This window comes from Budorcas taxicolor, chromosome 6, assembly GCF_023091745.1.
Source record: "Budorcas taxicolor isolate Tak-1 chromosome 6, Takin1.1, whole genome shotgun sequence".
Classification (NCBI taxonomy): domain Eukaryota; kingdom Metazoa; phylum Chordata; class Mammalia; order Artiodactyla; family Bovidae; genus Budorcas; species Budorcas taxicolor.
The window spans coordinates 97331557-97354336 of record NC_068915.1 but is presented as its reverse complement, the minus strand read 5'-3'; the positions used below and the strand labels follow the sequence as shown (position 1 = coordinate 97354336).

The 22780-nt window shown below is 44.5% G+C and overlaps 1 protein-coding gene across 1 annotated transcript in view; it reads left to right on the top strand.

Annotated features, from left to right (window-relative positions):
• The first annotated feature begins 5009 nt into the window (after positions 1-5009).
• TMEM150C (transmembrane protein 150C) overlaps positions 5010-22780 on the top strand; it is a 116733-nt gene continuing 98962 nt past the window's right edge. Inside the window, exon 1 of the mRNA XM_052642047.1 lies at positions 5010-5033. The gene's annotated coding sequence lies outside the window, so the exon portion shown is untranslated. The remainder of the gene's footprint in view (positions 5034-22780) is intronic.

The window sequence follows — 22780 nt, the reverse complement described above, 5'->3', positions numbered from 1 at the left end:
GGCTTATACCAGGGCTTCCCTGGTGGTCCAGTGGTTAATAATTTGCCTTCCAATGCAGAGAATGCAGGTTCTATCCCTGGTCGGGGAACTAAGTTCTGGGATCCATGTGGCACAACTAGGGAGTCCCGTGTGCTACAAATAAGATCCGAGGCAGCCAAATGAATACATATATTTTTTTTAAAAGTCATTAGCTGCTAAAACAGATTGCATATGTTGTTTTAAAAAATAGTCTTATAACAGTAATTAATATGTCTGGTATAGAGTAATGATAAAAACCCCACATTTTTGTGGCCAAGGGGAGTAATGGTAGGCTCTATCTCTATTTCTCAAGCCTGGTTTCTCCCCTTCCTGCACCTGAGGGAGGCTGTCTGACTCCTCCAGGAGGAAAGCAGGGAAGAGAGAGAGCTAAGGAGGCAGAAAGCTGGCTCCAGGTGGGCAGAGCTTCCTCTGGACGCGGAGGTGACACTGTCTCTCATTCGTGCTTTCGTGCGTTTGTGAGAACCAGCCTCACCACCACCACCCTACTGGGCAGCCTCTCACCACTCATATCCTTGGCACAGGCAAGTTCATTTCGCTTCTGACTGGCTGCCTGAGAGTCTTTCGCCTGGGCTGTGAACTTCCGGAGGCAAACCTCTAGCTTCTTTCTGCTGAGGTCTCTTTGCCCTTCCAAGCAGTCCTCTTGATCAAAGTCAAGCCCACACTGTCTGTCTCACTATCTTAGACTTATCTTCCGTGGGTGTAAATTACTTCCCCTACCAGACTCCCTACCCTGTGTTCAGGCCACTTTTGCCAACGCTGGCCCTTTAGATTTCTCAGGCATGAGCCAGACAATGGTCCATGGCGTTCCCCAAATTGCAGGCATCACACCTCAAGCTCTCAGTCCCTCTCATCAGACTCAAGGTGAGAGAAGAGCCCTCTTTGTCCTCCCGCTAGCAGCTGCACAGGAGGGCTGCTTGGGACACTTAACAACTCCTTCCACAGAAACCCTTCTTCAGCAGCTTCCACCTCAACCCTTTTATACCTTCAAGGTGAGTGAGAACTTCAGGGAACACTCCTTCTAAGCCCTACTTGGTGGTTCTGCACCTTGTCTGGAATGTGAGAATGGTTGGCAACTATTATTTGGGGCCACTGTCAAAGTGGAAATAATAGCTTGCAATTAACATCCTGTCACCCAATGTTTTCTCATTGGCTTTCCAATTACCCCATGAGATTTTCTTTAATAGGTTGTTTTAGTTGTTCAGTCTCTCAGTTGTATCCGACTCTTTGTGACCCATGGACTGAAGCTTCCCTGTCCTTCACTAGCTCCTGGAGTTTGCCCAAACTCATATCCATTGAGTCAACGATGCCATCCAACCATCTCATTCTCTGTTGCCCCGTTCTCTTCTTGCCCTCAATCTTTCCCAGCATCAGGGTCTTTTCCAATGAGTCAAGTCTTCCTATCTGGTGGCCAAAATAGATGTTGGTAAAGATCAAATACCATTTCGATGAACTTTGTATGGTGGTGTTTTTCACCAAAGATGACCTGAATGATCAGTGGCCAAATAAGGCTTGGCAATGATTTTGTTATACAGAGATTATTATTATAACGAGATTCACTGCAATTGAACCAGCAGCAGGATTCCCAGAATCCTGGGAGTGTTATTTATGAGTTGTGCTTCTCAAGTCTGTTTTGCCAACTGAATGAAGAAAATGATCTGAATCTTAAACAACAATAAATTGGCTGATGAGAGAAAGAAAATGAGAATATAGAATTTTTTTTTCCCCCTAAATGTTCTGTAGTGGTTTCAGTTAGATAACAAGTTCTCTTATATCTGGAAAGTCACCACCCTACTCAGATGCAGGATGCCTATGCTGTGAGTCAGGTCAGAGGACTGGTAGAGCACCACGGGGTCAGAATCACAGGTGCTATGTAGTGGCCCTGGGATATGATCCTGTCCCTGAGTACCAATCACCATCTTACTCACCAAGTTTATGCCAGCCTCTAATTCCTGGGTCTTAAGCCCTGTTTGCTCTGTTGTCAACAGATTGTGTTAGAATATAGGATGGGACTACCCTGGTGGCACAGTGGATATGAATCTGCCTACCAATGCAGGAGGCACGAGTTCGGTCCCTGGTCTGGGAAGATTCCACGTGCTGTGGGCAACTAAAGCCTGTGTGCCATAACTCCTGAGCCCTCAGACTGCAGCTATTGAAGTCCGTGAGCCTAGAGCCTGCGCTCTGCAATAGAAGCCACCACAATGAGAAGCCTGTGTGAGGCAACAGCGTAGCTCCTGCTCACTGCAACCAGAAAAAGCACGCTCGTAGCAACAAAGACCTAGCACAACCAAAATACATAAATAAAAATAAAATTAACTAATTAACAACTAAAGAAACTTTAAAAAAAAAAAAAAAAGGAATACAAGCTGGATTTTTTTTTTCTTTCCCTAGCTGCACTGGGTCTTTGTTGTGGCATGTGACCTTCTCTTGCATGAGCTTAATTGCCATGAGGCAACGTGGGATTTTAGTTCCCCAACCAGGGATCAAACTCACGTCCTCTGAATTGGAAGGCAGATTCTTAACCACTGGACCACCAGGGAAGTCCCAAGAATGGATCTTTAAATATACTTTTTAAAAAGAGGACCAGCTCCAGGATAGATTTTTCTCGTATACCTGTAGATGATTTAATATATCTAGATTATATTGAGTACATTGTGGATGAATTTTTCACAAGTGAGATACCAAGACCAATAAAAGAAAGATCAAAGCATGGATAAACTTCTATTTTGTTTGTCTTCGGTTCTCTTGAAGCTTCACTAGAACTCTCGTGACATTAATGGAATCTGCTTATAACAACCAACTCTCCTTCATAGCCAGTATCTTAACATAATATTTCAGCTGTCAATATCCCAGTCTGGAAGGTAATTTATTCCACTCTTTGAGTTAACATTTGGATGGATGTTTTAGAGATGAAACTGGCAATGATTTAGTGCTGCTGACAAATGGCACTGAGCCTGATGCCACAAATTCAAGTTTGTTTCTTAAGCACAAGTGGGCCTGGCTTTAAGTGAAAATGAAAATGTTCAAATAACTTTAACGTAGTGCAAGGGTTCTCAATCCTTCCATAAAGACAAAGAAAAGTCAGGACATTTTACAAATAGGGAATGCTTCAAAGAAAGGCAATAACTTAGTCTTGGGCATGTCAGAATCGTCTTTGGCTCTTTTTAAAAAACATAGCCTTGCTGAGTTTGCTCTTCTCTGCTCAACATTCCCCAACCCAGGTTCAGACTTAGGGGGAGTCTGAGGTAGATCAAGGTGTTTCTGTTTTTTACAGTTCCCACTGGTGATTCAAATGTGCAGAAAATTTTGAAAGGGACCACTAACTGTTTGGATGAATTCAGAAGTTTTCAAAGAAGGGACTGGAATCAAGTGTAACTAGAAGGTTCCTTCAGTTATCCCAGAGAGAAATGATTGGCATTAGGAGAGATGAAATTGGGGGGAAGGTCCTCCCTTCAGAGCTGGGGTTCATTTAGGAACTGGCCTCATGCAATTCTGAACTCTCAAGAGAGATCACTGAGGAGATGATGAAAGCTACAATCACTCTCCTCAGAAAAATGGGCAGACTAACCCTTACAAAATGCAGCAGAGGACTTCAAGTTTTTGGTTTAGCTGTTTTAACCAGATGTTTTAACCTTGCTGCTGCTGCTGCTGCTAAGTCGCTTCAGTCCTGTCCGACTCTGTGCAACCCCATAGACGGCAGCCCACCAGGCTCCCCCGTCCCTGGGATCCTCCAGGCAAGAACACTGGAGTGGGTTGCCATTTCCTTCTCCAATGCATGAAAGTGAAAGTGAAGTCGCTCAGTCGTGTCAGACCCTCAGCGACCCCATGGACTGCAGCCCCCCAGGCTCCTCCGTCCATGGAATTTTCAGGCAGGAGTACTGGAGTGAGGTGCCATTGCCTTAAGGGAAGGGAAAGAGAAGAGGCCAGGTTCCTGGCCTCAAGAAGCTCACAGTTTAGTAGCCAGGAGAAATCAGCAAAAACAAATCAATACACGGATAATGGTGTATTGTCGGGGAATAGTATATCATGGGTGAAGGAACAGTTCTGGAAGGTTGAACTGGAGGATTTGAACTATGTGCTTTGAGAGGCAGCAGAGAAGAGGCAGGTGTGGTAGGGAGCGCCTGGGGAGACCCCCTCCCCCCGCAAAAGAACGGAGGTCAGCCTACGGCAGGTTAATAAAGAGGGTTCTCTTGTGGGAGCACCGGAAGGATGCCTTTGGAAGAGAAGTTAACCCGTGAGCGTGTGATAAAAATAGTTGATCCACGCCGCTGCCAGAGGTCACCGACATGGTCCCCTGATAGGCTGCGATCCCGGGTGGGGAAAGCTATTCAAATACCGATGAAGACAGTTTTCAAAGAGATGAGACTCTGGGAGGAAAACAGCAAGCTGTCGCTGGGAGGGCGGCCTTGGAGTGCCGCTCATCGCCAGGGTCAGAAGTTGGCCCTGTGTTTGTTCTTCCCGATGAAAGGAAACCGCGGGAGAGCGCCGAGCGGCTGCGAACTGCATTCAGTCGATGGGCACGAAAATGAATTTTAGCTGCTCTGTGCAAAAGCCCTAGGTGTGTGGACCGAAGGGAGCCGGCCAGAAGGTTACAACAGGTCAGGAATAAATAACCGCCAGGCGGAGGATCCCAGATTCCATCCTTCCTTTTGTTGGGTGAGCGGCGAGCGCCAGGCGATCGCGTCCACAAAGGCGAAAGAAGCGGTCCCACCGGCGCCGCTCGGCTCCAGCCCCGGGTAACCACGCGGGGCCCCGCGCGGTGGTGGAGGTCTGAGACCCGGGGGTGGGGAGAGGCGGGGTGAGGTGGAGGGAGTCTCTCCCGGTGGCCTGGCAGCCGGGACCCCAGAATAAGTCGGGGGCGGGCCGCGGCGCGGCGCGGCGGGCGGGCAGATCCCACCCCTTCCTGAAGGAAGCGCCCTCCTCGCTGCGACTGCTGCTGCCGCCGCCGCAGGTCACGGCCCCGCCAGGCGACCGCGGCCTCGCCGCACCGGGAGCAGGTAGGCGCGGCGCCCCCTCCTCCGCGCGGGGCCGCCGGGCAGCCCGGGGTCATCGTGCTCGGCTCCGCGCCCAGCCCCGAGGCGGAGACCCCGGGGGCGGCGGGCGCCGCAGAGGGGCTCGGGCGGCGGGGTCCACCCGGCCGCGGGGCCCTGCTCGGCTACGCCCCCTCCCCGGAGCGCCTTGGGCGCGAGGCCGCCCCCCGCTCCCCCGCGGGCGCACGCCCCGAGCGAGGCGCGGTGGCCGCCGGCGCTCCCGGTCCCCGCCGCCGCCGCCGCAGTGCCGTCCCCCGGGCCCCGGCGCCGCCCGCCGGCTGCGGCTCGGGTCCGGTTCCTTTGACAGGTGTCCGCGCCCGCCGCCCCATCGGGTGCCCAGGCCTTCGGTAGGTGGTCGGGGGCGCGCGGGTGGGAAGCGACCCCAAGTTCGGCCTCCCGGGTCTCCGCGCCGCGCGCCGTCCTTCACTTTCCCGTTCGCCGCGGCGGGCTGGCGCGGGGAGCCGGGCAGGGGCTCTAAGTTGCCTTGCCCTGTGCGCAGCCCTCCACTCGAAAACCCACAGCCTCGCCGTCCTTCCCCGGGTGCGCCCTGAGAAAGAAATAGGATTTTCGGTTTCTCCGGCGAGACGCCGGTGAGTGGGTGACGACCGAGGCTGTCTGATCATTCGCTGCAATAAAAGAGTGATTAGCTGTGGATTATGGAGAGAGCCTTTGTGGAACGATTCTCTACTTAAACGAATCCAGCGGAGAACCAGCGGGTTATTTTCCCATTCTAAATCCATATTCCTTTTCTCTACTCATCCCTCTCCTCCGTCCACCCCTAGCTCCACAGCACTTTATTATATTCCCGACACTTCCCCGATTTTTTTTTTTTTTGGTCAGGTTTTTTTTCCAACCAGACTGTCTTTCCCGGTCGAGCCAGGATTGTGACTACAAATGTGAGAACACAGCCCAGTTGGGATGGAAACCCTTCTCCTGGAGTGAACCGGTTCCCACTTCCTGTGGGAGACCAGGAGACGTCCTGTTAGGCAACCAAATATACTAATAATGTGGGTTTTTTTTAAGTTCTTGGATGAATTACAATAACACAGCCTAAACGGTAATATTAATTTCTGCTTCTCCGTTTCTGTGCTTGAATCAAAGGCAGGTTTTTTAATAATGCAGGGCTGTAACTCCATCCTGGGCTGCAGTTCATCAAAAGGATAGGCAAATGTGAATGTATAAACTCCATGGCAACAGTTAATAAGTTGACCTACTTAAAGTTTTCAAGGAAAAATTGTTAGTTTTTTTAATCATACAAAATATGATATTTGCAGATCAAAGAATTTTACAATTTCAGCTCTCGTGCATTAAATCCCAAACTTTTTCTTCTGTGTGTCCCAGAAACACCATGTTTCAAAGATTAACTATAGCTACCGTCTCTTAATGAGCTAGAAATGTGAGTTTCATCTTCGAGGCATAAGCATAAGAATTTTAATCGTGGTTTTTATTTATACAGTATTTAATAAATATTTTGAGAGCTCCTCAAGTTGGAAGTTCATAAACTAGACATGGTAAATAAAAGGATAAAGAAGTTTTGCTAACAATAATGACAGTTGGTAGATGTTATGACACTGAACAAACATATTAAAGTATTTGGGAAACGCATGTTTATTATAACCTGCCATTTAGCTGAAGGCAATTTGTTTGGATTATTTAAATTGACCTTAAAGTGTCTTTATAGCAGTTGCTTAACTCATGTATTTCTCATCAAATGCCTTTCACTAGTTGCTTTGTAGGGGAGATAGGTTACTCTGTGGAGTAATTTTTTTTCTTTTTTTTTGGCATGAACATAGTAATGCCTTACATTTAGGCTTTGTTCTAGAACCACCACGGTCATGCTTATGATGACCTTGCAGGGTTTTCTTGTACTCACTTTATCAGCGTGTGATCATCAGGAGTGATGGCACCTGACTTGATACTCCGGTGTGCCTTTCTGCTTTGTTTTCCCTGTGACCTATGCGTACCTGTGCAGTACAGTGGCCAGATTAGCAGGGCAGCCTGGAGACATGAAGGACGAAAAGCTAGCTGGCCCCTGCAATCCTAGCCATTTGGTTTCAGGGTAATCTGGCCGCTTGGGATCAGTTCAGTAACTGACTAAGCAAGACAGACACTGACAAGATAATGCATGACCTCTGTTTTCCCCTTCAGGAGAAGAATCTACAACATTCAGAATCCACACTAGAGTGCTGATTAGGTGCTGTGAAGCTCAGATGATATATGAGCTAAAGTTCTCAACATGTGATGCAAAAAACAAATGTTACAGAATCTGAGTCTAAACTCATGAAAAGGCTAGAAACAGACCCATGTGTGTAATAAATATTTTCTTTATCCTAAGGGCATCCCTACTTGTTTTAACTATAAACTTTTATTCTGAGAGCTAATGGTGCCATGTATCTGTATGGTTTTATTTTTTTCCTTTATAATTTGCTCTTAGCACTAGCTCATAAATTAGTAGAACTTTAACAAGTTATTATTATCACCACATATCATTTCCTGGCATGTATGAATTTTGAAAGATAACTTGTAGAAATGGAAAATCTTAATGCAAAGAGATATTTGGCCAATTGGAATGATACTTTGAAATAATAATGAAATCTTTGGCAGTAGCCTTCACAGTCAACTTCACAGTATTTTAAGTCATGCCAGCGCCATTAGGTAGCACTTGGATCTTTATGAAGGGAGAAATGAATAATTTTCTTTTTAACATCTGCAAATGGCCTTTCTCTAGATCAGTACTGTCCAATAAAACTTCCCACAGTGATGGAAATGTGCTATAGTCTGCCCAACATGGTAGCCAAGAGCCCCATGTCGCTGTTGAATCCTTGAAATGTGTCAATTATAATTGAAGAACTGAATGTTAAAGTTTATTTCATTTAAATTAATTTGTGGCTGCCATACTGGACCCTGCAGCTTTAAATTCTGCCCCCCACCATTTCCTGTAGCGATAGTACCAAATGGCAATTACCCTTAATTAGAAGAAAGTAGAGATCAGCCTTAGTAGAACCAGAAATTAAGATTTGACTCTAATCCTGTTGTTATGAAAAAATACTCACAGTTACCCCAAAGAATGTGTGTCAAGCTGAAGTTCAACTCTATTCTAGAAGTAGTTTTTCTTTTTAAATTTCCATATGTCTACTGGCCACAAAAATAAGCATCACTCAGATTTGTTTAGATACTTGGCCCCATGTGTCTGAGTTCTTAAACTTGTTTTATTATTTGCTTATTTACCCATTATGGAATCATTCATTCTTAGAGTCACTTTCTATTCTTTTCAGTATTGCAAGGTGAGGGTTAAATAATTTTATTTATTGCTTTATTTTTGGCTGCACTGTGTCTTCAATGTTTTGCGCTGGCTTTTCTCTAGTTGTGGCAAGTAGGGGTCTACTCTTGGGTGTGGGCTTCTCTTGTTGGGGAGCACGAGCTCTAGGCATGGGGGCTTCAGTAGCTGCGGAACTGAGGCTCGGTAGTTGTGGCCCCCATCCCCTGCATTGTCAGATGAACTACCATCCACTGCACTGTCAGGGAAGTCCAAGGGGACGGGGATTTAGAGAGGCAGAAAGTTGCTGCCTCACCCAGCCTAGGCACCTGGAATACTTCTCCCCAGGCCAGAGCTCAAGGTCCTGGGTGCTCCCCTTCTCTGGAATAGCAATCAGTTATTTTAAAATGTGACACAAATGTTCATGCATAGAGATGGTGAATCCACCTGCCATGCAGGAGACACGGGTTTGATCCCTGGATCGGGAAGATCTCCTGGAGGAGAGCATGGCAACCCACTCCAGTATTCTTGCCTGGAAAATCCCATGGGCAGAGGAGCCTGGCAGGCTACAGTCCAGGGGGTCACAGAGTCAGAAGAGACTGTGTGACTAAGAATGCACAAAATATAAAGTAAATTAACCCCCAATTTGTCCCTGCCCTTAAGGTCTTAACACTATAGGATAAAATTTCCCAAATTAGTGTCCATTCCACGAGAGGACAGAGATGCTCGAGTGAATTTAGGAACTGTTTCATATAATCCACCCCCTTTTCGGAGATTTTCAATGCACTACCTCATGTTAAGTTTCTAAGATGAGATGCATATACTTATTTAACTTTTTTATTGTTGAGGTTTTTCAAAAACATTTTCATATAGCACTTACCATAGTATTTTTCAAGCCACATGTTCTGAGTCTAATTTAACAGGTTTGTATCAGCATTTAAAATATTTATTTATTTATTTGGTCAGGCCTTGGGCTTCCCTGGTGGCTCAGCTGGTAAAAAAAATCCATCTGCAATTTGGGAGACCTGGGTTCAATCCCTGGGTTCAGAAGATCCCCTGGAGAAGGGAATGGCTATCCAAGACAGTATTCTGGCCTGGAAAATTCCATGGACTGTAGGTTGCAAAGAGTCGGACATGACTGAGTGACTTTCAATTCACTTCACTTCCTGTCAGGTCTTAGATTTGGGATACAGGATCTTCCCTTGTGGCTCAAAGGCTCTAGAGGACACAGGCTCAGTAGTTGCTGCGCTCGGGCTTAGTTGCTCCATGGTATGTGGGATCTTAGTTCTCTGACCAGGAGTCGAACTCACATCCCCTGTGTTGGAAAGCGGATTCTTAACCACTCAACCACCAGGGAATGAGATAGGATATATATTAGAATAGGAATTATCACTGTGCATCCCTCTTAGTGGAAGTTACTGGGGTTTGGTGAAGTGTTTGGTTCCCTCGTGTATGTAAGTGCAAGGCCATGAGACAATGGAGAGTAGTGGTCAAAAGCACTACAGAATCAAGGCCCCTGGGTTCCAATTCTGACTCTCTGTGCAGTAAGCACTGTGTAAACCTACTCATTGTTCACTCATTTATTTATTTTTGGCTGTACTGGGTCTTTGTTACTGCCAGTGGGCTTTCTCCAGTTGTGGCTACCAGGACCTACTCTTGGTTATGGTGCGTGGCCTTCTCATTGCAGTAGCTTCTCGTGTTGTGGGTCACAGGCTCTTCAGCATGGTCTCAGTAGGTGTGATGCCCAGGCTTAGTTGCTGCTTGTCATATGGAATCTTCCACCATCAGGGATCAAACCCCTGTCCCTGCATGGTAGGATGGACTCTTAACGGCTGCACCACCAGGGAAGCCTTGTGCATTTTATTATTGGGTAAATGTATGTATATATACTGGATTGTGATGTAAAATACTGCCTCTGAAACTAGGCTTGAGATTCACTTTGGGAAACACCCGTCTAAGACAGGACTCCACGCGGAACGCTGAACCTGGGTGTCTGGTGACAGAGTCCATAAAGTTCAACTGTTTTGGCTCGCATGTTACAATGCAGTAGGGAGGCACAGAGGCATGTCTGCAGACCTGTGAGACTCCAACATTGTACAGCATTGCACAAGCCTGGAAACAAGCTGACGGCAGTGGTTTTCTGTGTAAGACGAGGCCTGATGAGTGAGAGGGGAGTCGTTGTACATTTTGGCTGGAAGAGAACTCACTGCTGCCAGCCTGTGGCCTCTAAAGTTGAACGCTCTTTAATGGACAGGCAGTCTGGGGCCCAAAGAAACCCAGACGTCCCAGAAGCTGAGGACTCAGTCTTCTTTCCCTCCTGATCACCTCCTCACTTCTACACACTACTTTGTAGCAAATAGTCACAACAGGTCTAAATATGTCCGTCCCACACACCCCCGACTTTTTTACTTGATTCTAAATTAATTCTTTTTCAAAATCACTTTCTGCCTGTGCTTCATGACCTATTTTTCAATATAATAAAAGGAGAACAATGTTGCTTTAAGAATTTCATATAAAAGGAGATGTCCTAAAACTGAGGCTAGGAATCTCCTTGCACCCTTCCTTGGCTCCAGAACAATCTGAAAAGTAAAACTAATTTCGCTTTAGAAGCAGAGTTCAGTTTTTCTTAAAGGTCAAACTAAATATGAGCAATCACTTGTTCATAGACTTTGTCAGGTCGAATAGAAAAGGCAACAGCTTGTCATCATGGTTACTTTTCTTTTTTAAAAACTACAGAGGCTGTGTCTAACATCCTAAAAACCCATAAGATATGCAGATTTTTTTCAGGGCTTCAGAACTGTCCATCTTCGAGGACAGTGATGCAGGCTCTATCTTTGGAATGCAAAGGAATGAGATGAAGTGTCTTTGACAAGACATTGAAAGTCATGTAATATTTTTAGGCTAATGTAGACAAAGCTTAAGAAGTAATTGTGATTAACTATGGCAGTAGTGGAAATTAGCCTGTAGTTTAATTGGTGTTATTTAACTCTGAAGTAATTATAATGAATTATAATGGCTTTCAACTAAATGTAAACATAAATGTCTCCAAAAATAGCATAGCCTTAGCATTCGTCAAGCATTTCATGTATTAACAAAGTAGATGTCTTCCTGATGACTTAGCTGCCAAAGAGATATTTTAAATGGTAATAACTGGAAGTTTTGAAACATAAATTAAAACTGACTGTACATAGCTAAAATGAGTGTTGTATTTTTTTTAACTGGGCTGGTTAATAAAATAGTGTTCAAATGATTTTTCATTCTATCGATTCATGAGTGAAAGGTGTTAATTAAGAGGTGCTGATACCATGGTAAAGCAAACCAAATAGAAATATGAATTTTTTTTTTTTTTTTACTGAACTTGGAGTGTTTTGTTTGTGAATTATACTTAGAATTATGAAATGTAATTGTTCTGGAATTTCAATGGCAATCTATCTCCTGGAATTTGTAAGTTCTACTTTTCACTAAAATTTAAAGTATATTTACATAGAAACAATAGTATCTAAATTGTGCCAACTGTTATAACAGGAATATTAACTTATGGATGACAGTTTTTCTTCTTTGTGGTATTATGTTCCCACATAGCCTAGACTTTAAAATTATGTCATTTTGAAAAATTTGCTGGTCTTGTCAACAACAGCACAGTGTTTACAAGAATTGTATTTATCTCCCTATAATTTTAACAGCTAATAGAATTGTTCTTGAGAAAGCTGAGTATCTTTTCTGTGACATTTTGATTGGTGTTTTTCCATTTTAATTTGAGCTTATATGTGACATAAAAATTGACTCTATGAAAATTCCATAAAAATTCTATTTTGTATACCAAAATTTTCATTGTATGAATAAGAAAAATATCAAATAAACAACCTAGTCTACCGTCTAAAAGAATTAGAAAAAGAAGAACCAACAAAATTTTGATTGTATATGTATGCATGTAAAAATAAAGACAAAAATTTTCCAGTAAACTGATTTGGGGAAAAAATACCACTGTGATCAAATAGCGGCACACTGTGTGTGTGTCTGTTTTTTTTGTTTTTTTTGTTTTTTAAGATCAGGTCATGTGAGTGTTCACTCACTGAGCCATAAATTTTGGCAATTCAGAAATGGTTTTCTTTATTAGTTACTGGGCCTTACTTGTGAAATCCTTAGAATGGTCCCTGGCCCAGAGTACCATTTTTTTTTTCACTGTTCAGTTCAGTTTAGTTCAGTTCAGTTGCTCAGTCGTGTCTGACTCTTTGCGACCCCGTGAATTGCAGCACACCAGGCCTCCCTGTCCATCACCAACTCCCGGAGTTCACTCAGACTCACGTCCATCGAGTCCGTGATGCCATCCAGCCATCTCATCCTCTGTCCCCTTTTCCTCCTGCCCCCAATCCCTTCCATCAGAGTCTTTTCCAATGAGTCAAGTCTTTGCATGAGGTGGCCAAAGTACTGGAGTTTCAGCTTTAGCATCATTCCTTCCAAAGAAATCCCAGGGCTGATCTCCTTCAGAATGGACTGGTTGGATCTCCTTGCAGTCCAAGGGACTCTCAAGAGTCTTCTCCAACACTACACTTCAAAAGCATCAATTCTTCGGTGCTCAGCCTTCTTCACAGTCCAACTCTCACATCCATACATGACCACAGGAAAAACCATAGCCTTAACTAGATGGACGTTAGTCGGCAAAGTAATGTTACTTCCCCCTTATTTATAACATAGGTTTTTTAACTAATGTCATCACATGGAAAATTAAAGAGGATTGTTCTGGATGATAACTGCTCCCCTCTTGAGCATCTAAGAGCTAGAAAAAGCCTTTGGAAGTCACAGAATTTATTTCTTGTCTTGGCATGACCACAGTCATCACTGAGAGGTGATGTGTAGATTTTGCATGTGTGCGTACTCAGTTGCTCAGCGATTCTGACTCTTTGTGACCCTATGGACTGTAGCCTGCCAGGCTTCTCTGTCCTTGGGATTCTCCAGGCAAGAATACTGGAGTGGATTGCCAAGCCCTTCTGCAGAGGATCTTCCCGACACAGGAATGGAACCCGCAACTTTTATGTCCCCTGCATTGGCAGGCGAGTTCTTTACCACTGGGCACCAGGGGAGCCCTTGTGTAGACTCTATTCTACTTTTAATCTGTGAATATTTTACATTAGTTCTTGACACACTGTTTATCCAGGGTGACTTAAGAGGACTCTAACATAGAAGCCAGGCTCGCTTCCATTCCATATGACTCGTTTGCTTGCTTGTTGCTTATTTATCATCTTTTTCCAATTAAATCATTGTGTGTAGAAATTACTATGCAAATATTTTTGGTATCCCACTGAGCTGTCTGAGAACAGGAGTTCGCAAATTGCACTGTTTTGAAAATAGCCACACCCGTTGGTTATGAATTACCTGTGACTACTTCTGCACTTCCTCTACAGAGTTAAGTAGCAACTGAAACAGAATCCATCTGGCCCATAAAGCAGAAAATCTCTACTCCTTGGCCCTTTCATTTGATACTCCAAGACTTGTTCATTTGATACTCTTCCTATGGGATTCTGGAAGAAAAGATGAAAAAAAATAGCTTATTACAAATTATATATAATGAATTACTTTCTGTAGGGGCAAATTTCACAGCTGCATGACTAAATGAATGACATCTCTCTTCTCTCTTCCTGTTTCATTGTCAGTGGCTGCGAAAGAAGGTGTTATCAGCATACACTTAGATGTCAAGTTGACTTGTGTAACCTTAAATAAACTACTTAATCCTTTTTAAATCATTGTTTCCTCATGTACAAAGTGGGGATAAGTATGGTACCTGCTGTTGGGAGACAGTTCTTGCGTCCCGTGCATTTCGACAGGACTTACAAAGTGAGGCACTGACTGCCCTTTCGGTCTATATTGTCTTTACAAGGATGTTTATGTAGTAAACAGTCTTGATGATTGAATACTGTTGCCCTCAGAAGTGCAGAGCAAGCTTGCTAATATTCAGTATAATGGACTTGAGTTCTTGCAGCTCAGAGTTCCTCTCCAGTAAAGCTACTCACTGCATATGCAGGTGTTATGGCCCTCTTTGAATGCCCTGGGAATTGGAGCTGGGAAATTAGTGCAAGGAAATGCTGGTGCTTTGGCTACTGCTATTGCTATGGATGCTAAAGTCCTTTGTCTCCCCCCCGGGAGTCTTGTGTCTTCTGCTAACCTCTGCAAGTAAAATCTCAGCCCTTTCACAGTTCTTGGACAACTGTTCTATGGAGTTATTATGAGAATTGAACAATGAATATAGAACATTTAACACAGTGCCTGGCATATAGTAAGTGCCCAGTAAATGTTAACTATTATTATCCAGCTGGCAGTGTGAAATTCAGTCCCAGTTTTGTGTGGAGCACTTATGTTTTAAGGTAGTAGTTTTTCAAAATACTGGGCACCAGAGCTATGAGAACAGTTCAGTTCAGTTCAGTCTCTCAGTCGTGTCCGACTCTGTGACTCCATGAATCGCAGCATGCCAGGCCTCCCTGTCCATCACCAACTCCCGGAGTCCATTCAAACTCACGTCCATCGAGTCAGTGATGCCATCCAGCCATCTCATCCTCGGTCATCGCCTTCTCCTCCTGCCCCCAATCCTTCCCAGCATCAGAGTCTTTTCCAATGAGTCAACTCTTCCCATGAGGTGGCCAAAGTATTGGAGTTTCAGTTAAGTAGGTTTATTTTTTTTAATAAAACAGAAAAAGAAAATAATAGAATAATTAAGTATCCAAGTGCAAAATATGTAGTAAGGATAAATATTGATTTGTAAAACTTTTAATTTCTGTTATATATGTATGTATCTGTATACAAGATTATGATGTGAAATATGTATTTTTTACTGTCAGTTGCAGTCAAAAAAGTTGGAAAGCCATTGCTGCCCTAATACATAGGTGGAACTGTCCAGAAAAACTTTTGTTCAAGAGAGCATAGAACTTCTTTCTTTGTTCTTATTCTCGGAAAGGGGTGGACTTCCCTGGTGGTCCAGTGATTAATCCTGCACACTTCCACTGCAGGGGCCATGGGCTTCACCCCTAGTCCAGGAACTAAGTTCCCACAGGCCACATCGTGTGGCCAAAAAAAGAAAAAAGGAAAGAAAATAGGTAAAGGGCCACTGTCACTCATCTGAAAAGGAATGACCAGCGATTCAGTGTGTTCACACTCGGCCTATTGTGTGGCTCATTTTGCCCATAATTAGCAGAAGATGAATATAACCACATAGATCATTTTCTGAAGAAAGGAATATTTTCGTATCAGCATACGAACTTTCTACATTTCCAACAGAACTTTCTACAGTAATGGAAATGTTATGTTTCTGAACTATCCAGTGCAGCAGCCACTAGCTATTGAGCACTTGACTGTGCAGCCGAGGAGCTGGACTTTTAATTAGAGCAATTTCAAATTTGTGTTAATTTAAATTTAAGTTGTCATGTGTGGTTATTGGATAGCCTAGTTTTAGTTTGAACACCCAATGGTGGCCTTCTCCAGCACAGCTAACTGTATAAATTTGGCTTGTGTTAAGTCCTAAGGTGCAGCACCCTTCCCTTGGGTTAGTCAAAAGATCACTGACCGTTGCCCATGGCTGGTTTGGGCAGACAGTGGGGTGAAGAAGCTCTTGGTGAACTGCTACCTTGGACAGCGCCACAAGCCAGGGGAAAATGGCAAAGAGCCAGAGGGTAATGGTTCTCAACTCTGGCTGTGCAATAGAATCACCTGAAAATCTGTAAAAATGCAGGCTGCGCCCCAGGTCTGTTAAAGCAGACATTTTTACAAGGTTCACCAGGTGTTCTATCATACTGTTTCACTTGGGAAGCATCACAGATGAGCAAGGCAACCCATAGTATCACAGGGATGCCCAGAATCAGATAGAGAGGGGAACAGACGCGTGAAAGACAGTGGAACTCCATCTCACCTTAAACAGAAAAGCTCCAGCTTACTTTTAGTGTTGGAAGTTGAGCTGTTTTCCCACCTGGATGCCCTGGCAACAAGGGCCCTCTTGTTCAGTGGTATCAAAGTATGAATTTGTGTGTGGCCGAGTTGAACTTCAAAGGAGGAAAAGTACAGGCTTTTATTGACCAACTCACATGGCCAGTACTTTCCATTTGTATATTTGGCCCTCGTGTATGGAGTTCCTATTGAGTGTATGAGATTTTCTATCCTTGCTCAGTCTAGTGGGGGAGACCAACAGGTAAACAGTTATCATACAGGAGGGTAAGCACAGTAATAGAAGAATTATAGGGTGCCTTGAGAGCACCCAAGAGGAGACATCAGTGAGGGCTTCCTGGAGGAGGTGACACCAAACTGAGTCTTGAAGGATCAGAAGTAGTCATGAGAAGAGGAGATGGAAAAAAAAAGAGCAGATAGAGTTTGGGAGCAGAGTTTGGCCAACATTTTCTGTCCCTTTAGGACTGAATACCATAAGATTGCTTCCTCTTGGCAGAAACCCTACCTGCTGTTTTAGCAAACCTCACGGGATATCCTTATCCTAACTGGCCTTTATCATTTATTTGTTAATAAGTGTGACTTATGGAGGCATTACTGTGTGCAGATATGACCTAAGTGCTGGTGAGGATGCACTGAACAAAGCAGACAGCATTCCTGCCCTCAGGGAACTTTATCTGCTAATGGAGCAAGCTAGCCGGAAGTAAACAAGGAAATGGTGTAGTATATGGCTGACGTGGTAGAGAGAAGAAATTAAACATGGTGAGGAACTTGGGGATTCTGGAGACTGTGCTCTGAGAACCAGAAGTCACATCACATTTCTCTATGAACTTAGTAGCAGCTTGCTTGCTCTCTCTCTCTCTCTCTCTCTCTCTCTCTCTATATATATATATATATATATATATATATGTATACATATATATATGTAGAACCTATTGCTCAGTCGTATCTGACTCTTTGCAACCCCATGGACTGTGTAGCCTACCAGGCTCCTCCATCCATGCGTTTTTCCAGACAAGCGTACTGGAGTGGGTTGTCATTTCCTTCTCATATATATATATATGTGTATATATATATATATGTATGTATGTATGTATATGTATACATTTGGCTGCACTGGGCCTTAGCTGTGGCATTAGAGATCTTTAGTTTTGGCATGTGGGATCTAGTTCTCAGACCAGGGCTTGAACCCAGGCCCCCTGCTCTACAGCATCTTAGCCATCAGGGAAGTCCGTTAGTAACAGTTCTTACCACTTTTCTGAGACTGGATTTGGGTTCCATAGTCATTTTCCCTCCTTTGCTCAAACCTGGCCATCCACCTGTGTCCATAACCCTATGTGCTTCTGCAGGACTGTAACTTGTGCCAACACAACCTCTCAAACCCACCTGCCCCCACCCCCCACCATGCGTCATGTCTTATATTTTCGCTGTCTCTTAGCATCAGCTCTTCTGTCCTCTGTTGATTTCCCTCCCTCCTGCTTTTCCTCCTTGCCCCTGGGTGAGTAAAGTTCTCGACCTTTTGGCTGATTGCTCTGTCACCCTCTTCCAGGGGTCACTGAATGAAAAGGCTTGTTATCCTCGACTTTGAGGCTAAATGTGGTCAATCACCTTTCACTGTTTCCCACCGCTACTCTGCATCCAGCTTCCAGTCACTTTCGTTTGTTGCCTGGAAAACTGAATACCCGGTCTTCCCGAACCTCCCTTTCCTGACTGGTCATAACCCTAGGGGACAGCACCATCCCAGGTGATCTAATTGTGAATCTGGCCTCAAAATCACTAGACCTGCTCAGTGAGTTCTCTGAGAGCCTCAGCTACTCACTCCCAACCCTCCACCCAGATCCTTGTCCAGCTGGTAGATTTTCACCTTCAGGAATTTTAACCTCAGTGTCTTATTTCTGAACATAGCCATGTATCCTTCCAACTCTTTCATGCCCTACTTCTCTACCTCTTTATCTTCATTAAGATGTCGTCTCTTGACTTCTTCAGTTACCCAGACTTTTCTCTACACGTGCAAATATATTCGTGGTGGTGGTTTAGTTGCTAAGTCATGTCTGGCTCTTGCGACCCCATGGACAGTAGCCTGCCAGGCTCTTCTGTCCATGGGATTCTCTAGGCAGGCATACTGGAGTGGGTTGCCATTTCCTTCTCCAGGGGGTCTTCCCAACCCAGGAATCGAACCCAAATATATATTTTCGTACTCATCTTCATTTCCTTTCCTCAAGATATGTGGTCCATTTTGACCCATGTTTAAGGTTGGCCCAATACTTGAACCCTGAATGCCGTCTTTTCATGCTGTCTTTGTGGGGTTTTGTTGTTGTTGTTGTTGTTTCACTTTTGTTTTGTTTTTTTAATAAGCGTGGTCTTTTTAAAAAAATTTATTTGGCTGCACCAGGTCTTAGTTGTGGCACACAGGCTCCTAGGTGAGGCTGCAGGATCTAGTCCCTTGACCAGGGACAAACCTATGCCCCCTCGCACTGGGGGTGGGGAGTCTTAACCGCTGGACCCCCGGGGGAGTCCCCTCATGGTTTCTTTGGAACTTTTGCTCTATTAATATTCCTCTCTCTTCTGTGGTCTTGCATCTTTCTAGACTCTTTACTGGCTCCTTCCCATTGGCTATCGCGGCTCCTTCCTATCAACCAAGACTTTGCAGGTTTCATCCATCTTAAAAAGTTATTCTCCTGGGTTAAGTAAATTAAGGTAGATCTCTACACTAGAATTCAAGGCAGGAGGAGAAGGAAATGACAGAGGACGAGACGGTTGGATGGCATCACTGATTCAACGGACATGAGCTTGAGCAAGCTCTGGGAAATGGTGAAGGACAGGGAAGCCTGGTGTGCTGCAGTCCATGGGGCTGCAAAGAGTCAGATACAACTGAGCGACTGAACAACATTAGAATACTATAGAGTTATCTGAAATATGTATAGCAGTGTGTATATATATATGTATATATATATATCTCTCACATGGAAAGGCGATCACAAAAAAATAAGTGAAAAAAGTATTAAAATAGCTTTATTGAGTGAATTTCTTTTTCACATTTTATTTATTTTTCTTTTGTGTGGTTAAAAAAACCAGATAACATAAAATTTACTATCTTAATTATTTTTAAGTATACCCTGGTGGCTCAGAGGGTAAAGCGCCTGCCCACAATGCAGGAGACCTGGGTTCGATCCCTGGGTTGTGAAGTTCCCCTGGAGAAGGAAATGGCAACCCACTCCAGTATCCTTGCCTGGAGAATCCCATATGGAAGAGCCTGGTGGGCTACAGTCCATGGGGTCTCAAAGAGTTGGACACGATTGAGTGAGCTCACTTCATTTCACTTCACTTCACTTCAGTTCAGGAGTGTTAAGTATATTCACATAGGTATAGCCAAATCTCCAAAATCTTACCATCTCACAAAACTGAAACTCTACCCATTAAACAACTGCTGACTTTCTCCCCCTCCTCCCCCAGGCGACTGTCACCACCATCTACTTATGCCTCTATGAATTTGACTACTCTAGGTACTCATATAAGTGGAGTTGTACAGCATTTGTCTTTTTCTGATTGGCTTATTTCACTTAGCACAATGTTGTGATGGTTTGTCTGTGTTGTAGCATATCAGGATTTTCCCTTTTTTCTTTTTTAAGGTTTTTTTTGACTTGGACCATTTTTTTAAGTCTATATTGAATTTATTACAGTATTGCTTCAGTTTTATGTTTTGTTCTTTTGTCCACGGAAGCCTGTGGAATCTTAGCTCCCTAACCTGGGATCAAACCTGCACCCCCTGCATTGGAAGGTGAAGTCTCAACCACTGGACAACTAGGGAAGTCCCAGAACTTTCTTTCTTTTTAAGGCTAAATAATATTTCGTTGTATGTATGTGTGTGTGTATGTTAGTCACCCAGTTGTATCCAACTCTTTGCAACCTCATGGACTGTAACCCACCAGGCTCTTCTTCCATGGGATTTCCCAGGCAAGAATACTGGAGTGGGTAGCCATTTCCTTCTCCAGGGGATCTTGCTGACCCAGGGATCAAACCTAGGTCTCCTGAATTGCAGGCAAATCCTTTACTGTCTGAGCCACCAGGGAAGTCCACCACACTTTAAATGATTTCATTTTTAAAGAAAAATGTGTGTTAGTATAGGTGAATACGGGCTTCCCGGGTAGCTCAGCTGGTAAAGAATCCACCTGCTGTGCAGGAGACCCCAGTTTGATTCCTGGGTCAGGAAGTTCCCTTGGTGAAGGGATAGGCTACCCACTCCAGTATTCTTGGGCTTCCCTGGTGGCTTAGACTGTAAAGAATCCGTCTGTAATGCAGGAGGAAGGCATGATAACCCACTCCAGTATTCCTGCCTGGAGAATCCCATGGACAGAGGAGCCTGGTGGGCTACAGTCAACGGCATCACAAAGAGTCGGATATGACCGAGTGACTAAGCACAGCACAGCATAGGTAAATATATAATATATAACATATTAATACATACATATATGTATAAAAGATTGTACATCAAAATGTTAACAGGCCCTCCTTACAGTGGCCCAGTGTAAATGATTCCCCCAAAGTATCTGAAATGTTTAGCCAAAGTGATTGATGACAGGGTATTTAATGTTTGAAATGATTGGTTTTTCACTTCTAGACTATGGGATTTGGAACCCTTTCCATCTTCCTTTTCCTGATGTGTACCTTTTAAAGTATTTGCAGTGAGCACACTTCCCTGTTGTAAATGTTGAAGGAACCTTCAGTGGAGCCGCATCAGCTCACTGTAGCCATCCCCGCAGTGCCAGGTGCTGCCCTCCTCCCAGCGTCTCATTCACCACTCACAGCCTGACCCATTCTGCTCTGAACACCACGGAACTCTGCTTCCTGTGCCCACAGTGGTAGGATGACCTGCACAGGCCACCACAGCTGCATGGGAACCCCCCGCATCCCTGGAGACATAGCTCAGGGCCATTTCCTCCTCACCTGCCCTCCCTTGCCCTCAGTGCAGAGTCAGCTTCCTCCTTTCAGAGCTCCCTAATCCCTGTACCCATCTGTCACTGCACTTGTTTCCTGATTGTCTGTGGGCCACCTGGGGGTGGGGACTGTGCCTACATCTTTGTATCTGCAGGCCGTAGCACGGACCCTGGGCAATTACGCTGGGCAGCTTGGGGAGCCACTGGTTGTTCAGAGGGGCTGGCTCCCTGGCTGCTCAGAAATGAGGCTGGAAGGCTCCCTCCAGGCCCTTCATGCTACTATACCCTTCGTGAACAGTGCAGAAGACATAGGAGTTGTGGGTTCAATCCCTGAGTCGGGAAGATCCCCTGGAGAAGAAAGTGGCAACCCACTCCAGTATTCTTGCCTGGGAAATCCCATGAATAGAGGAGGCTGGTGGGTTACAGTCCATGGATTCAGAAAAGAGTCAGACACGACTTTTAGCAATTAAACAAACAACAACAAAAATAGATATTAAAATTATTGAAATGCACTGCATTTATGTCTTACTGATATTGGTCTCCTGTTGTCTTGGGCTCATAACACACATTTGATAAATACCTGTTTTTTTTCAGTCACCCAGTCATGTCTGACTCTTTGCAACCCCATGGATTGCAGCACACCAGGCCTCCCTGTCCCTCACCATCTCCCGAAGTTTGCCCAAGTTCATGTCAATTGCATCAGTGATGCCATCCAGCCATCTCATCCTCTGATGCCCTCTTCTTCTTCTGCCCTCAATCTTTCCCTGCATCAGGAACTTTTCCAATGATTTGGCTGTTTGCATCAGATGACCAAAATACTGGACTTCAGCATCGGTCCTTCCAACAAGTATTCAGGGATGATCTCCCTTAAGATTGACTGGTTTGATCTCCTTGTTGTCCAAGGCACTTTCAGGGGTCTTCTCCAGTATCACAAGGACAAATACCTATTAACCTCCTTAATAACCCTAGTAGCTCCCTGTGATCAAACTTCTCTTTCTTAAATTTGGCTACTTTGAGAGGCTGGGAGGGGGGTTATTTAGGGGCCTGGGAAGCCATTATTATCACCTTCCAAGTCATATGATCGTGACTAGCTGCCTACACCGCATGTATGATTGATCCCAGTCAGGACCCTTTTGAGAAAAAACAAAGAAGTTAAAAGATCTACTACTGGCATGGCTTGAGTGCAGTGTTTAAACATCCCGTGTGTAAAAGCAGCTAATGAATCCCTGCTGTACTCGCTGTTGCCAGTTACTCCTGGGCCAAGAGGGGCTTAAAGTCTTATTGTGTAATGTTCACTCTGAAAGCTGTAATGGGCCAAGTTTTGTGAAACAGATTTTGCAGGCTGGTACAGTTAGGTCATTTGGGACAATTCTCTTACATATGAAAGAAAGGTTCTAGGCCTCCTTTCAGTTCAGTTCAGTTCAGTCACTCAGTCGTGTCCGACTCTTTGTGACCTCATGAATCACAGCATGCCAGGCCTCCCTGTTCATCACCAGCTTCCGGAGTTCACTCAAACTCACATCCATCTAGTCGGTGATGCCATCCAGCCATTTCATCCTCGGTCGTCCCCTTCTCCTCCTGCCTCCAATCCCTCCCAGTAT